Here is a 17,645-nt window from a genome sequence, read left to right as displayed (position 1 = left end):
TGACGTAATAAAATTGGAAACTAACTTGATAAAACAGCATTTTTTCCTCAAATTTTGAATACAATTTACATTAAATCTAAAATGTCAACTGAGATATTTTGAACACATTTATATTGAAAAAAAATTAAATTAAAGGTTCATTTCATAAAACTTCACAATTAGCTAAAAAATACACTTTTAAGGCGTTCTGACGCCAAAACTATCAGTGATTAAAAACAATTCTTTACGTCAGCTTCTAGAACTTAGTCAACTATGAACGTATGCAAATTTTCAAAATTTTATCTTTAAAATTAAAGGCGATTTTGGGGGTGGACACAAGTGTTGCCGGACCCTGTATAATTTTGGTTTTTAATTACAGTTTATTATCATGATTTAATGTTTTTCACGGGCGGTATCGTTTAGCAAGTAACTATTAAATAACATTTTAAGGCTATAGACCACACTGTGCTAATGTTCTTCAAAAATAGTACCATCACACATTTTCGAAAAAAAGTCATTCTTTACATTTGTTGTTTGAACTTTTGTTAGATCCTTTAGATCTTTACGATCCATACTTTAGATCAATTCTTTAAATCTCTTTTTGTACTTTGCAAACGCGTTTCACAATAAAAACAATTGTTTGGCTATGTTCTTATACCGACACTTAAACGTTGAATCAAAACCTCAATGATGATAGTCATCATGATCACGAAAATGTGAATTTAGGAATAATGAATCAGAAGAAAAGCAAACAGTCAGTAATTATTTGAATTGAAATTTTGTTAGACAAATGTCATTACCTCTTTTGTCACCAACCTAACTTGCCAAAATCCCTAATCGAAAATAATTTCTTTCAAACGCAATTTTTAAATTTATTTACAATGCAAAGTAGAAAAAATAGTATATTACACTCATTTCATAAGACGACTTGTAGCACTCATTCTATTTGACCACTTCTCGCTGCTCTTTATGAAATACGTGTAATAATGTACTATTATTTTCTATTTTTTTTATAGGGGAGAGGGGGGCATAGTGGGGTACCGGGGCATAGCGGGGCAACACTCCTACTGCTCAAATCAAACACCAGAAAAAAAGTCGAATAGCGTGTTTTGATTGGTTGTCAGTTGACAGTTAACCATGTGTGTTTTATAAAACAAAATGTGAAATTCAGTGTTTTCGTTAAAAAAATTCGCGAAGTTAGGGAGCAAGTTTTTTTCAAATCTAGTCATACAAATGTAGTGGCTAAATATGATGAACCTGCTCATTTATGTGCAATATGCATTGATGCCTGAGTAATTTTAAAATGTTACTTTTTCTAAGTAGGTACACAGTTATTCAAAAATTTGATTCACCATAGGGTACCCCACTTTACCCCTATGTGCGGGGCAAATCCCATTTTTCAAAATAATGCTCACATGTCGTAAGTTTTTTATTGTAACCAAAAAAAGTACAAGAAAAATCATCCGCAATACATTAGTCTATGATATTTAGTAAAACAAAATGTTAATTTCTATTATTTTAAGATGCGTGGCTAATTGATTGTTAAGTTCCCCACTATGCCCCCCTCTCCCCTACATCCTTTAGATTCACCTTTTAAATCTATCCTTTAGATGATCCATCATTTAGATGCATTTTTAGTCCATTCTTTAGACGCATTTTTTAAATCTGTCTTTTAAATCCATACTTAAGATTCGTTTTTTAGATTCATCCTTTAGATCCTTTAGATTTTTTAAGAACCTGTTTTAGATCCTTCGTTAAATTCTACTTTATAAGCTTCTTTAAATCTTTTTTTAGATTTTTTTGTAATTCGCTTTTTACGCTGAAACGCTGAATTTACGAAACCAACCTTCATTACAGGGTCGTACTCAGTTTTTTTTCTTGAAAGAGTACTTCTAACTACTAACACAATGCTACTTGACTCACCCCTTTCGGAACACCCTTATCTAGTCAGGTCCGGGTTTAGCACCACTGGTAAATAACTTACCGGGTGAGCTTCGCCCCTCTGCTCTATCGCTGCTCTCAACATCTTTTTCTTTCTTCGAGTACGGCGAAATCAGCCATCACCGTACCCACCCGCGTACTGGAAATTAACCATCCAACACAACATCTGGAAATCTCCCATCTAGGTCTTCTGGAAGTAAACCATGCGGGCCCTATGGAAGTAAACCATCCAGCTTTCTAGAAGTAAACCATCCAGCACGACATGTAGCCACTTGCCTTGCAAACTACATTTATTCCAAATTTCACAAATCACTTCATTTATTCGTCGAGGTCATTTGCATTTGAGATAGTACGGCTTTTGTTACAATCTAAAGCGAACTAAAGGATCGTTTGGTGTATGCGTTTTCAATTTTGACTAATTTAATAAAAAAGCATTTTTCCTTATATTTTAAAAACAATTTGAATCAAATCTGAAATGACAAAAGATATGTTTAACACATTTATATGTAGGGGTGGGGGGGGGACATAGTGGAAAACTAAACATTCAATTAGTCACGCATTCTAAAATAATGGGAATTAACAAAAAAATTTTACTAAATATCATAGACTAATGTATTGCGAATGATTTTTAAGGTACCTTTTTTGATTACAATAAAAAACTTACGCCATGTGAGCATTATTTTGAAAAATGGGATTGGGTGTTTGGTTCTACTATGCCTCAAAAATCGCTAAAACGTACAAACTACATTTTTAAAGCGTCGCGACGACAAAATTATTGGTGATAAAAAACAAATTTTGGCTTCCGGTTCTGTATAACAAATGCATAGGAACGTGAAATAGGCTGTTGATCCTGGTTGTAAATTACAAAATTTCAGCTTCGATTTAGAATCTAAAATTTTACGCTACGAATACTCGCGTAATTATTGGAATATTTTTTAAAACTTAGGACCGTTGTATTCAGAACGACTTGCTTTACAATCCGATTGGATTCATTTTTGATACAACAACGCAAACCGAAGTTACAGTCTTCAGCCAAAATTGATGCAGTTTAATTACCGTTCCAGGGGCGATATCAATAAAAAAAAGCATGCAGTTTGTAGATAACTACAATGACAGTATATATTCTAAATTTCAGTTTTCTAGTACAAACCGTTTTTGAGTTATGATGGCTCTAGTTTACATTGCATTGCCCATAAGGATTTTAGGTAGCGACAGGTCTTAAGTGGTAAAGGTTTTTTTTATTGTTAGAAATAAATTAAAAAATAGTCAGTTCGATTACTTAAGGCTACCAAAGTCGGTGTTTAATTTTTGGCAGTATGTTTCATAAACATCTATATAATAGATATTTACATAACAAGTGTGTAAAAGGCCAACGTCCAACATGCTCATCTTGGCCACCCTGTATATTCTTTAAGAGCGGTCGCTACCCAGCCCGCTCTTCAGATTTCGGTTTCGGCAGTGAGATGTCACAAAAATGACCAGGCCAGAGCTTGGGTCTAATAACCGCCATAAAACAATCAGCTTAACATAAATAATTTTTCAAAGCAAATTGTAGAACCTAGAGATGCACTTTCTTATTTGTTTTTTTACCATTTAAAAATACCGGATTTTTTTATAAAGTAAGGTGCGATATATATTTGAGGTATATTATATATTTAATAATAAAAAAGTGATCAAAACCGCGACTAACTGATTGAAGTAACATGAGAGCACAAAATTGCCTAATTTATGTTTATATTTAAAAATTTCAGAATTAGTTGGAAAACAAATATGCGCCTTTTGTTCAAATGCTTACGGCTTATGGTTGATTAAGTTCCAGAATATAACGCTTTTTTATCACTGTCAGTGCATCGGTTTCCTGATCAATTCTAAAACGTTCTAAAAACGAAACCGTCATTTTTCTCGATGCGTTTCCCCCTTCCATCTAATTTCCTCTTTAAAAAGTTCATCACCGCCCACGCCGCCCCCACCCCATAAATCCCTTATTCCCGCCACCTTTTTTCCTCTAATTACCCACATTCCCATAATCGCTCTCCATCTTTACGACAATCATATAAAAGCTTTCACGTTAAAACTGCAACACCGTCTGACTTGCGCTTTGAAAATCATGGAAAAGCGCTCGTTTAGTATCTGTCCGTTTCCCCGGTGAAAAGCACGCACTTTTCGCGACTTCAGAATCGACGGTGAGTTCGATTTTCCATAACATTTGTAATTACCAATAAATTTCGATTTGCGATCACATAAAAACGCCAAAGACTTGTTTTCGGTTCATTAATATCGCGTTTTCTCATAAATTATTTATTCGAAAAAATTGTTTTCGGTTCGGGGGGTGGCTCGTAAATTGGGCCGCACGGGGGAGGAAAAGTTTCTTTAATAACGTTTTTTTGCAAAGCAGTCGGCTTCGGCTGAAATAGAAAAGTGGAGAAAATTTTCGTTTGGTTGATCATTTTAGTGGTGATTTGGGGTGGATTAGGATGAAATGTGTGGGATTAAGAGATGAAGGAGGAATTAAAGTCGCGAACATTTTTGATAAAACACAACAGCGTTTTAGCGACGCTTTGAAGAGCACTGAAGCGTTTTGAGATAAGTTCGATTTTATATTTGATGGAAATGATAGATTTTCAAACTACCCTTACAAGCGTCAAGGATAAGTTTCTAATTTAATTTTAGTTTAAAGCGGTAATTGTGTTAATAGATGTAACTATGATTTATTTTGTGACATTATAATTAGATTTCCTTCAATACAATTATAAATTAAACCCTAAAATTTAAGGGTGATAAATTTATTTTTGTGCTGATTTATTAAACCACAGTAAAAACGGGTATGAGTTATAAGTCGTTAATATTTTAAATAATTGCTTAATCACAGAAGCTGTTAATTAATTAATTAGCTTAACAGGCGTTTTGAGATGCGCTTGTGTGAAATTAACCTAATTTATACAAACTAGAAAATTAAGTAATTAAAAAATAAGTTTAGTTACTTCGAAAATTATCAACTAACTACATAAAATTCGATTGAATTAAATAATTAATTGTTAGTTAGCAATTGAACAATGTTGTTTTGTGTTGGCGTTTTATTTCAGAAATTTTTTGTTTACAGATGTTTTCAAATGTAAAAATAATATTCATTTTCTAAAATTAATTTTAACTCTTAATTAAGTGATGTTACAACTTTATAAAAATGCAATATAAAAATTGCTTTATCAAAAATAATAAAAATAATAAAATCAATACAGCATATAAATCCGTATATTTTCCAATGTTAATTGTTTTTTTTTATTATACGTAATTTGTTTAATTATTTCTGCTTTAAATTAAAATGTCTCTTTTTAGAAGTTATTTGGATTTCTCAATAATAATTATAAATTAACGACCTGTTTTAATATATGTCTTCTGTTCTAAAGTTTTTCTTCGATTTTCAATTCTTTAGATCTGTCTTTAGATCTTCCGTAATATCATTTTTTTAAGTCCTTCTTTGAATCCATTTTTATATTTTTTTTAGATCATTTTTACATTTTTTTTTAGATTCTTTAAAACCATTTTTCAATTTTTTATTCCTTTGTTAGAGTCTTTTTTAGATCATTCTTTAGATTTTTGGATCCTTAAAATACCTTTTTAGATTCTTTGTAGTTCTTTATTGTATTCTTCATGATATCCTTAAAGCTTAAATTCTTTTTCTTAAATTTTTTTAGATACTCGTACTTAAAAATTAGATCTTTTCACTTTGATGCTTTTTACATTCTTATTAAAGTTACAATTTAAATCCATTTGAAGATCGTTCTTTGGATCCTTATTTGGATTCTTTCTTAGATCAATTTTTCATTCTTGTTTAATTTTTTTTTAGATCTTTGTTTACATCTTTTTTTATATTCTTTCTAAGATCTTATGTTAGAATCTTTTTTGAATTTTTTTTTAAATCCTTGTTTAGATTATTCTGTAGATCCTTAGATCTTTTTTTAGATTTTTTTTTTCGTATTTTTTAGATGCTTTATATCTTTCTCGATATTCTTTTTTACATCCATTTTTAGATCCTTCTTTTTATTCATTGTTTTTTGTATTCAAATGTATTTTTTTATCTTTCTTTACATTCTTTTTTAGATTCTTCTTTAGAGCTATCTTTACATTCATTTTAAGATCTTTCATTATATCATTTTTTGAATTCTTTTTTAGACCGTTTTTTAGAATATTTTGTAGGTCTTTCTTTTGATTTTTTTCGCAGTTTTCTTAGACGCTTTTTTTTCTACACATTTCTTTTTAGATTTTCAAGATCTTTAACATTGTTTTTTATATACTGTATTAGATTCTTTCTCTTAAATGCCTTTCTAGATTATTCATAATGTTTTTCTCTAGATCCTTCTTAAGATCTGTCTTTGAATCTTTATTTGAATTCTTTCCTAGAGAATTTTTTGGATTCTCGGCTAAATTTTTTTTAGATCCTTGTTTAGATCTTTCTTTATATTCTTTTTAAGATTTTTTTAGATTTTTTATTCATTTTTCGACTATTTTTTAAATGTTTTTTAAATTTTCTTGATAATCCATTACATCCTTCTTTGGATGGTGTTTTATATCCTTCTTTTTCAAATTTTTCTTTTAAATTTTTTGCTTGTATCTTAGTTTAGATTCTTCTTTAGATCCTTTCTTAGATGATTTTTTTTGAAATTCTTCTTAAGATCGTTCTATAGATCTTTTGCGGATTTTTTCTGAATTTTTTTTTAAGCATTTTTAGATTTTTTTTTATATCCTTCTTATAATCTTTCTTTATATTTTTTATTTTTTATTTTCTTTCTTAGATCTTTTCTTTTCTTTAGATGCTTTAGATATTTTAAATTTTTCTTTAAATTCTTCTTAAAATTTGTTTTTAGAGATTATTCTTCTATTCTATTTTAGAGATAATTCATGTGTTTTTTAACATTGTAACAGGTCGATTTCAAGTCATTGCGTTAACGCAAATTTGCAACCGCTGTCAAGGTATGAGCAATATGATTGGCGTTGCTATATGTTGCAAATTGGATTTGCGGTAACGCAAATCACACTTGAAATTGACCCCTAAGAAATTAAATCAAATTAGTCTCTCAATTGTAACTTGTAACTACACCTAAATATGAACTTAACTTTATGAACTTAAAACCTTAATTACTTTTAACCCTAATTAAGTTATTACTTCTGCACTTGCAACGTTTAAACCAATTCAAATGTTATTTAAAAAAATCTCCAATTGACACACTTCGTGATGAGAACTTCGAATTTCTAATTCCAAAAGCTCGCACTAAGTTTTCCAAGTAACTAATTTAATCGACCTACATGAAGTAGTTTAAGATTACACTCAAAGGAAATACGCTGGATTTACCGGTTATCCTTTCCACGAACAAACAGACACGAATGGAAACTTTTCTGTTAAAAAATATCTGTTTGTGATACAAAATATTGTCTGATCTAAAGAATTTACGTTCGCAGTTGGCTTTGAGAAAAAACATGTCGTACGTCACAGCAGTTTTGAGAAATAAAATTTAAATGTTTGAGAGATTTGGCGTATTTTAAGTAAAAAGGCGACATACGTTCAAAATACATGGTCTGTCTAAATTACACGCCATAAATTGAATGTCGAATATACAGGATGATTTACGACGATGGATCATTTGTTCTTTCTAAAAAACGGCAGAAACTCATCATGAACCACTCTGTATATACATTAAATTAAAGTTCAAATGATTTAATTTCCATATTTATTGATGCATTGACAAGCTTTGTGTTACCTAATTATTAATACAAAATGTGCGCTAGAATTTTTTTAAAAGGGCGCTAAATAAATTACAAAACTAGTTTTAAAAAACTCGTATAAAACACGACTGCACATTGGAACGACTAAAAAAGATAAGTGTTTTGAGTCTATAAAAACGATTTTTTATGCTGTTTTTTTTTTATAAATTTATTTATAAATTAAATACAGTTTAAAATGACCTACGTTGCAACGGTAATGAAGCTATTAACGCATCCGATGTGGAAACGGTCTATTAACGCATTTAAAACGAATAAGGAAATAGATCTGTAACAACTGCAAATTAGGAAAGTTTTTTTTTCATTGGTGTTTATTAATGGAGATCATATATGTATGTACGAGTTTAGGTCGAAAATCGTTAATTAATAACATCTATTAACTAACGTTTTTTATTCAGCACTGATGGCAACATAAAGCAATTTATGGGTTATTTGTGTAAATGGACGATTAATAATCTCGATTCATTAACCAACTTGTTTGTTAAATAACTAATTCTATCATTAAATCTTAACAAACCTTCATTTTTATGTGTTTCTCTTACTCAATTCGAAACAATTTTGTATAAAACACGAAGCAAAAGTGTGTGTTTGATTACACATCTCTTCTTTGACTCGATTGCAATAGTACGTCTGGTAATAAAATGAATCACTTCTCCTTCTACTTTCATAAATAGCTATTTGTAGCCATTGTTTCTGACACTTGATAAAAATCTCGAATTTTGTGTTGGCAAAAGTTTCGAATTCCATTTACATTTCGGATTGTTTTCACGCTCTCGGCGATTCGAACTCTCGACACGTGCATGAGAAAATGGGAAATACATATTTTCCGAAGTTGAATAGTCGGTCATCGACTTCGAGTTTGGTGGAAAATTGCGTTGAATTTTTATAAATATTTAGCAGTTTTTATAAAGTTATAAAATTATATAAAATAGAAAAATTATGCATTGATAGCCACTATTAATCAAGGATTCTAATACTATTTAACTATGAGAAAATGTTAGATTCTTATTGTTTCTTAATTTTCTTAAATTTTCGGTTTTTATTTGTTTTTTAGAATCTTTATCTTTTTAAAACTTCAAATTCTTAGATTTTCTAATTCTCCTATGAATAAGCCACTCTAATTCCTAGATTTTTTTAGATTCTAGTAATTTGTGGCATTCTCATAAATTTTTAGCGTTTCTTAGAATATTTTTGAATCTCAGATTTTTTCATTTTTTTTTCTTCAATTTGTTCCTTTAGAGTTTTCGTAGATTTATTCATAATTTTCTAATAGGTTTTTTAATTCCCGTAGATTTTTTTAGATAGTTTTATATTTTCTAGAATTCTTTTAGATTTTCTTGGATTTTACAAGATTTATTTAGATTGTCTTAATTTACTTAGATTTGTTCAAATTCTTTTTGGTCGAAGATTTTTCTGAATTTTCCTAAATTTTCTTGACTTTTTTGTATGTACCTACTATGATTTGATTTTCTAGACCTTTCTCAAATTCTTTTGAAATCCCTTAAATTCTCACAGATTTTTTTAATTTTTTAAACTTAGCAAGAGGTTTAACTTTAAGCAAGAGGTTTAACTCTTTTTTCTAGACTTTCTAAAATTCTCTTACAATTAGATTATTAATCTTTAAGTTTTAAGATTTTTACATTTCTTATGGTTTTTTTAGTTTTTTTTAAATATTTTTTAGTTTCCTCCAAAATTCTCTTAGCGTTTCTTGGACACTCTTATATCTCTTAAATTTTGATTAATTTTGTTTGATTGTGATTTTTTTGGAATAACAAGGATTCACTAATTTCTTCAATTTTCTTAGATTATCTTTTTTGGATTTTCTTTATTCTCTTAGATTCACTAGATTCGTAAATAATTTAGGATTTTCTTGCATTATCTAATATTCTATTCTAATTGAAATTCTTACAAATAATTCTTTAGATTCTCTTAGATTCTTTTTTATTCTTTCAGATGCTCTTAGATTCTTCAATTTTTTCTTAGTATCTCTTAAATTTTCTTAGATTCTTTTAGATTTGCTTTGATTTTCTTATATTTTAGATTATCTTAGTTTTTTTAGATTATTTAATGTTTGTTTTAGTTTCCTTCAGATTCTTTTAGATTATCTTAGATTAACTTAAATAATTCTCCTATATTTTTTCAATTCTCTTAGATTCGCTTAAACTCTTGGATTCTTTTAGATGCTCTTAGGTTTTTTCAGATTTTTTAATTTGTTCTTGGATTTGCTTAGGTTTTCTTGAATTATCTTACATTCTACTAAATACAGTTGGATTTTCTTAAATTCTGTTGGGTTAGCTTGAATTCTGTTGGATTTGTTTTAAATTCTCTTAGATTTTCTCAGATTTTATAGATTCTCTTAGATTCTTTAAGATTCTCTTAGTTTAATTTAGATCCTATTAGATTCTCTTCAATTTTTTTTAAATTTCGTATTCGTTTATAAGTTATCAAATTTTGTATTCGTTTATAGGTTATCAAATTTTCTTAGATTTTTTTAAATTCTCTGCCAGTCTCTTTAGATTCCCATTGGTTTAGTTAGCTACTCTTAGAGTTTTTGACTCTTTGTTTGATTCTTTTGATTTTGTATTTTTTATAAATTTTTGAATTTTTTTAGTTTTTTAGATTACCTTAAAATTCCCGACTTTCTAAAATGTTCTTCTCAAAAATAAGGATTTTCTTAATTTCCTAGAGTTTCAAATGCTAAATCTAAAAAATTCTCTTTTTAACAATTTACAAATTTTCTAACTCTTTTTAATTCGACGATTTTTCATAATATAAAATTATATAATTGAATTTTTCTAAATTCCTACTTTTCTAGTTTTTACAAATTCTCCAATTCTTGTTTATATCTTTGATGTCGCTTCTCGTAAAAATGAGGTGAACGTTTGATAATTTTATTAGAGAAATCATGCATTAATAGTCCCCATTAATCAAAGGTTCTAATAATACCCAATTTACTCAAAAAGTTACAATTATATGAGAAGCTCAAAAACCTTTAATTTCCCACCAAGACTGTGAAGTTTGCTATTAAACAAACGGTTGTTTGGTACGGACCTGTATTGTTAATTATAACGAAAGCGCTGACGTGGAAATGCCTTTTCCTGTTCCTCAAGATATAAATAGTTGCCCAATAATACGTTTTTATTCCCGAGGAAATCCTCGTTTTGAGGTAAAAGTACAGAGACAGGTTCACTGGCTACGTTCATATTAATGGGAATTTATTTCCGGACGCGTCTCTAAAAGACTTTTTTTCGTAAAGAATTCACACTATAAATATGAAGTTAGACTCGATTAAAGACTAATTGTAATTCAGAGCGATTATTGATTAGAATTAAGTCAGTTTCTCCCAACATGATGTTATGAATGAAGTTTGTAGTTGGAATGACACTATTCAACATCAAAGTTAAAGCAAAACTAATTACGGCGCGCTGCGTTTTGTCTTCGGAAAGGTGAAAGTTTGTGGGGATTTTATTTTGTTGAGAGAAATTTTTGGTGTTTTTGGTACAAGTGTGATGTCCTTCACTTTAAATTTATAATTTCGCTTTTAATTAAATTTATTTCGAGAACAGATTCGCTTTTGTTACGCGATTATGATTTAATTAAGAGGTTGAAAAACTTGTATTTTGGGTTAAATTTTGACAAAAGCCTACAAGCAAATTAAAATACAGATTTTAAGTTAGAATGTAGAGAATTTATAAAAATATACTAAAATTTGAGAAATTTGGCAAGAATTTAAGAAAATATTAGTAATAGCGGTGGGAATCAAAGGAGAATGTAAAGAAAGACAATTCAAGAGAATCGAAGGGAATTCCAAAAAAATTAAGAAAAACTAAGATAATCCAAAATCAATCATTGAAGAGAATCTAAAAAAGCTTAACAAAATTGTTTAAAATATGTTTAAAATATTTAAATAAATTTAAAATAGTCCAAGAGAGTTCAAAAAAATCCAAACGACGCCAAGAAAACCTAAGAGAATCTAAAAGAATATAAGAAAATTATCTTGAAAAATTCAAACAAACATCAAACATCTAAAAGAATTAAAGAGAATCAAAGAAAATCCAAGCGAATCAAGTGTTACGCAACCTTCGAAAAGCATTCAAAAGAATCTAAAAAAATTGTAAGAGAACCTAAGAGATTTACGAGAATCCAAGAGAAACTATGAAAATCTAAGCAAATTCAAAAGATTTTAGGAAAACCTCATAAATTCCAAAAAATTCAAGAGAATCTAAGAGATTAATTTCAGAAAGTCTACGTAACTATCAAAGTGAATCTAAGAAAATCTAAAAATGGCTAACAATCTAAAAGAATGAAAGAGAATTTAAGACAATCTAAGAGAATCTAAGAGAAAGCAAGAGAACCTATGCGAATCCAAAAACAACATTTAAGAAAGTTTTAGGCAACAATCGAGGAGCATCTAATAGAATTTAAAAAACAAAATTTTAGGAACGAATTAAAGAGAAGTCAAGAGTATTCAAGAGAATCTTAGAATGTTTAAGAGAATTTAAGAGAATCATCTAGGAAAGTCTTAGACAACTATCAAAGAGAATCTAAAGAAATCTAAAAATGACTGTAAAAAAGACAGAATCTAAGAGAATCTAAAAGAATTAAAAAAGTTTATAAAAATCTAAGAAAATTCAAGAGATTTCAGAAGAATCTAATAGGATCTAAAAAATTAAAAAAGTCCATTAAAATCTAAGAAAATCCAAGAGAATTCAGAAGAATCTAAGAGAATTTAAGCGAATTATCTGAAAAAGTCTTAGACAACTACTGATGAAAATTTAAAGAATTATAAAAAATATTAACAGAATCTTAAAGGATCTAAAAAAATCAAACAAAGTCTAAGATAATCTAAAAGAATTCTTTTAGAAAACCTCAACTATGGAGGCAATTTTTAGAGACTTTAAAAAAACTAACAGAATCTGAAAGTATCTAGTAAAAATCAAAAAGAATCTAAGAGAATCAGCTAAGAAGGTTACAGAAAACCATCAAAAAGAAAAAAAATCTAAAAGATCCTAAAACAATCAAAGAAAATTTACTAAAAAAATATAAGCAAATGCAAGCAAATCTAATAGAAGCGAATGAACAGCCTCAACGAACTAAAGACTTTAAGAAAATTAAGATGAATTCGAAAATTAAAGAAAATAAGAAAATCTAAAGGAAAATGTTAACAAAACTACAAAGTGCTTAGATAATTTAACACAATTATCAAAGATCTAAGCAAATATCAAATACTAAAATATAAAGAATTAGAAAGCCTGAGACTATAAAAATTTTAAAGAAACCCAGATATTAAAAAGTCGCAGAGAGTTAACGACCCTAAGAAAATTTGGCACTTTGTTTATCGAAAAAACTGAGAATAAATGGAAATCCGAGAAGTACTGTGACACCCTGTATTTATTTTACATCACGGACGCCACCGCCTACCCTTAAGCAAACAGTGATTGAAAAAAACGACCCCAAATTTCATACATAAAATTTCGTTTTCTTCCTCCACATTGTTCAACGAACTTTTTTCTCGAACCATAAAACACCTTTTGTTACAAAAGCGACTCGAACTTTCCATGTCGGTCGGTTTTAGTTTCAATAGCCTACTAATTTCTTTGTAAACTTATCTGGAATTTAGACACATTATCGGAATTAATTTCAGAACACGGATGAAGGAAATACAATGAAGTTCAAATGATGTTTACAAGCACGTGAAATGAAAACAATTTCATTTGATGTAAACATGTTGCTATTGAGTTTTAATGAAATTTTGCCGTTCATTCATTGTATAACATTGTAAAAACTGAGTTTGTTTTAACGAATTAAAGAGTTTTTTTCTTTAAAAAATTGGATACAAAAATGAACAAAAATTAAAAATAAGAATTCAAAAATTAACTAGTAATAACTGTCGTAGTTCCTTTTCAAAACTTTTAACATTTGGCACACTTAATAAGCTAAAGTTGGTTATTACGTAAGCAACATTGCAAAATTATTAACTCAAAATTACAGTTTTTACAAACAGTCGCACTTTTGAAGAACCCAAGATCTCTATTAAGTTTTAAGTGCGATAACTTCGCTATTTTGGGGTCCACAGTTATAAAATTTGGCATATTTAATAAGCTCGACCTGCTTATAAAAAGCGCAAAAATTCGAGATTATAAATCAAAATTTGCAGGATTTACAACAATATTCTTTTTAAATAATCGTGAAAATGTCATAACTCATGTCATAACAAGTCAAATCAAGTTTTGAGCCTCAAGTTTAAAAATTTGGTGCATTATTAATAAACTGGTGTTGCTTATACAGTGGGCAAAAATTAAAGTTATAGATTCAAAATTACAGATTTTACAAAAATTTTTATTTTTTTATAGTCTCAATATCTCCATTAATTTATTACCATAATTCTGGAACTTTGGGATCTATGGTTTGGACATTTACTACGTTTTTTAAAATTGGGGCGTTTATAAAGTGAACAAGAATTTAAGATTTCACACAAAAAAATGCAGATTTTGCAAAAATTTGTCATTTAAAATAACAAAAAAAATTCCAAAATTTCTTCTAACTGTTTTAGTTCCGGTACTTCTAAGTTTCAAGTTTTGAAATTTGCCACACTTTTTAAGTTTGGAGCGCTAATAAAGCAAAAATTTAAGATTTTATACTCAAAATTACATTACATTAGTACATTACATTACATTTTACAAAACATTTTCTTTAACAAGAACAAATAATCCCCAAAATTTGTGTCAAGTTTCATAACTGTGGTAGTTTAGATATGTGGTTTTGAAGTTTGGCACACTTTATAAACTTGATTGGTTTTCAAAGTGAGTGCAAATAGAAGAATGCAGAACAAAAACTTTAGATTTTCCAAAAGTTGCAATTTCAAATAATGGAAAATCTCTATTAATTTTTCTGAAATCCGGATCTAATATTTTGAAATTTACTACACTTTTTAAGTTCACGGTGTATTTAAAGTGAGCAAAAGTTGAAGCTTTAACATCAAAATTTGCAGATTTGGCAAAAATTTTTTTTTCAAAACTTTTTTAAAGTTACATAACTTCAGTACTTTTAGGTCTCTGGGTTAAAAACTTTCTTTTTTTATAACTTCAGGGCGTTTAGAAAAAAAGCAATTATATAGGAAAATTTTACACTAAAAATTGCAGATTTTGCAAAAAACAAATTTTATGATTTCGAAACATGGCTTAAAGTGGCATAAGTACGATATTTTTGGATTCCTGGTTTGAAATTTTGGCACATTTTATAAGTTTGGTTTGTTTTTAAAATGATCAAAAATATAAAAGTGCAGATTCAAAATTTCAAATTTTACAAAAATTGTGATTTCAAATATGTAAGGCAAAATCTTTATTAATTATTCTGACTGTTGTAGCTCTGGTATTTCTGGGACTATCGTTTTAAAACTGACCAAATTTTTCAAGTTTCGGGCATTTCTAAATTGAGCAAAAATTCATGATTTTACATTCAAAATTTGCAAATTATGTAAATTTTTTTTTTCAAAATAACAAATATGTATTAATCTTAAGCATTGTTCAAAGTGTCATAACTTCGGTACTTTTGGGTCAATGGTTCTAAAATTCGGCAAACCCAAAATTGCTGATTTTATAAAAATTTTGTTTCAAAAAAACAGTCAACGGTTTTAAACTTGATCCGTTTCTAAAGTGAACAAAAATTTAAGTGTGCAGACGTAAAATTGCTGATTTGCAATTTTAAAACAACAAATAATCTCCAAAAAATCTTTTAAGTGCCATAACTCCAGCACTTTTGGATCTATGGGTTTAAAATTTGGTACATTCTATAACCTCAATTTGTTTTTAAAGTGAGCAAAAAAATAAAAGAGTTGAGCCAAAGCTGTAAATTTTACAAAAATTTCAATTTCAAAGAAGGCAAAATCAGCATGATTTTTTTTAGTATTATAACTCCGGCAATTTATATCTGTATTTATAAAATTTGGCACATTTGATAAACTCAACCTGCTTATAATGAAAGAAAAAATTCGAATTTATAAACCAAAATAGACAGATTTTACAAAAATTTGTATGCCTTCAGGACGAAAAATCTCCATCTATCATTCTGTGTGCTAAAATTATGGAATTTTCGGGTTATTTTTAAAACTTGACACACTTGATAGGCTTAACCTGTTTATAAACTAAGCAAACTTTAAAATTGTGGAAACGAAATTAATATTTTTCTTTCAGCTATTCAAATATTTTTGTAACCACACTCTATGAACCCGATTTTCACTGTCAAAAGTATTTAGGTATTTCTTGAAATGTTTAACCAGAAAACACGCGTGCTTTGCATATGTAAATCCATTTTAAAATATACTTACTCGGGAAGAATTTAGATTAAAACGTGCCGACATATTTTGAAGGTTTTATGTAAAAATATTTTGTACATCACAGCCGCTCAATTCCTCGGATTTAGTCTAGTTATATTGTTGGTGAAAATAAAACGTATTATATAAATTAACTGATTCGTGAATTCTCACAATTAGCGATTTTAGTGTTGCTAATCCAAAGTGTACAGAGGCACGAGTTTGCGTGCAAATTACTTAGAATGTGCTAAATTAAACACATTGCTGCTTCCGACAGATCATACATTATGCGGTTGGTCACGCTCTAAGTGCTCTGTTTTGCTTAACAGGAAAAATATTGAAGCTGTCAGAAAACACGGAATGTGCAGTTTAATCTCATGCATATGCAACACTTGCATTTTGAACGTTTGGCGGCTTTTTGCGCGATAAAATCTGCGAAAGTTGCATGTGGGCGAGCTTTCGCTGTTAGCTTTTCGCGGGAGTACTGTACATAATATTCTATTGTCTATAATTATTTACTTTTACTATAAATATTTTAGTAATGTTAATAAATTCATGTTGGTATTAATATTGTTAGTTTAGACGTGACATTGTAACGATGTCATTCATAGAACGAAAAAACGCGAATATTTAGATTTTGAAATATTGTTCAAATTTCAATCTTTCTGGATGGTCGGAGCTGGATTTCTTGAGAAATTTCTCTATAGTTTTTGCATTCTCGTGTCTGAATTGAGAGTATTATTGCTGTCTGGCAATCGTCTGGTGCTGCGTCTAATATTAAGTTTGTTTACTACTAAAGAACAGAAACCCTAGAAAAACTATATGCAAATAAGTATGATATTATTGAGTTCACATAAAAGAGGGCAAATCAGGTCACTATTTATTAAATTTTATTCTATCACAATTATTGTAACGTGCGTCGTAGAGCTCATCTTGAAGTGTCACTTTGATATTAGTTCTAATATCACTTTAGTTACGGAGTTAAAAAGCAATCCTCTTAAATTTGTCGCGTTTTTTTCAGTCTAAGTGTCAACTTTTCGTTTTTCTCGCCATCCACGTGAACAAAAAAATTGCTATCTGTTAACGTTAGTTGTAAACGATGTGATAACTGTCATTTGAAATTTGTAAATTATGTAGAGCAATTATTTAATTAACACTAAATGACAAGTTTAAAAGAATCGATTTTTTTTGTAAAATTTGCAAGTTTGGAGATAAACTTTTAAATTGTTGCTCAATTTATAACGAATTGGAGCTCAATATGTGTACCAAATTTCAAAACTATACAGACAGAACTACCAAAATTATGACACTCAAAAAAATTAATTAAATTTGGGAATTCCTAAAGATGCAAATTCTTGTAAAATATGTAATTTCAAGTTCGGAAATTTAAATTTTTGCGCTCGTTATACGCAGCTTGAGCTTATCAAGTGTGTTAAAGTTTAAAAATATAGGCTCAAAAGTGCCGAAATTATGGCACTCTAACAAATTAAAGAAAATTTTGAATTCTGTTAATATGCAAATTATTGTAAAATTTGTAATTTGATTTTTGCCCGCTTTATAAAAATTTAAACTTGGTGAGTTAAAGTTAAGGTAGTCAAAATAATTAATGGCGAGTTTGTCTTATTTGATATAGTTTAAA

At 28.8% G+C, this 17,645-nt stretch overlaps 2 protein-coding genes across 7 annotated transcripts in view; one reads left to right on the top strand and one right to left on the bottom strand.

The window, feature by feature from the left end:
- Positions 1-17,645, top strand: part of LOC148176520 (pyrokinin-1 receptor-like) — a 172,210-nt gene that overhangs the window by 87,744 nt on the left and 66,821 nt on the right. For 2 of the 6 annotated variants that reach the window (XM_088033640.1, XM_088033645.1), the window contains exon 1: positions 4,018-4,103. The exons of the other annotated variants lie outside the window; for them this stretch is intronic. The gene's annotated coding sequence lies outside the window, so the exon portion shown is untranslated. Of the gene's footprint in view, positions 1-4,017; positions 4,104-17,645 lie in introns of those variants that run through there. 6 annotated transcript variants of the gene reach the window in all.
- Positions 1-17,645, bottom strand: part of LOC148176522 (pyrokinin-1 receptor-like) — a 146,398-nt gene that overhangs the window by 102,475 nt on the left and 26,278 nt on the right. The window lies entirely within an intron of this gene.

This window comes from Gnatocerus cornutus, chromosome 4 (assembly GCF_029298725.1).
Source record: "Gnatocerus cornutus isolate USDA-ARS CGAHR chromosome 4, icGnaCorn1.1, whole genome shotgun sequence".
Taxonomy (NCBI): domain Eukaryota; kingdom Metazoa; phylum Arthropoda; class Insecta; order Coleoptera; family Tenebrionidae; genus Gnatocerus; species Gnatocerus cornutus.
Note: the sequence above shows the minus strand (reverse complement) of the source record. Positions and strands in the feature narration are given on the sequence as shown.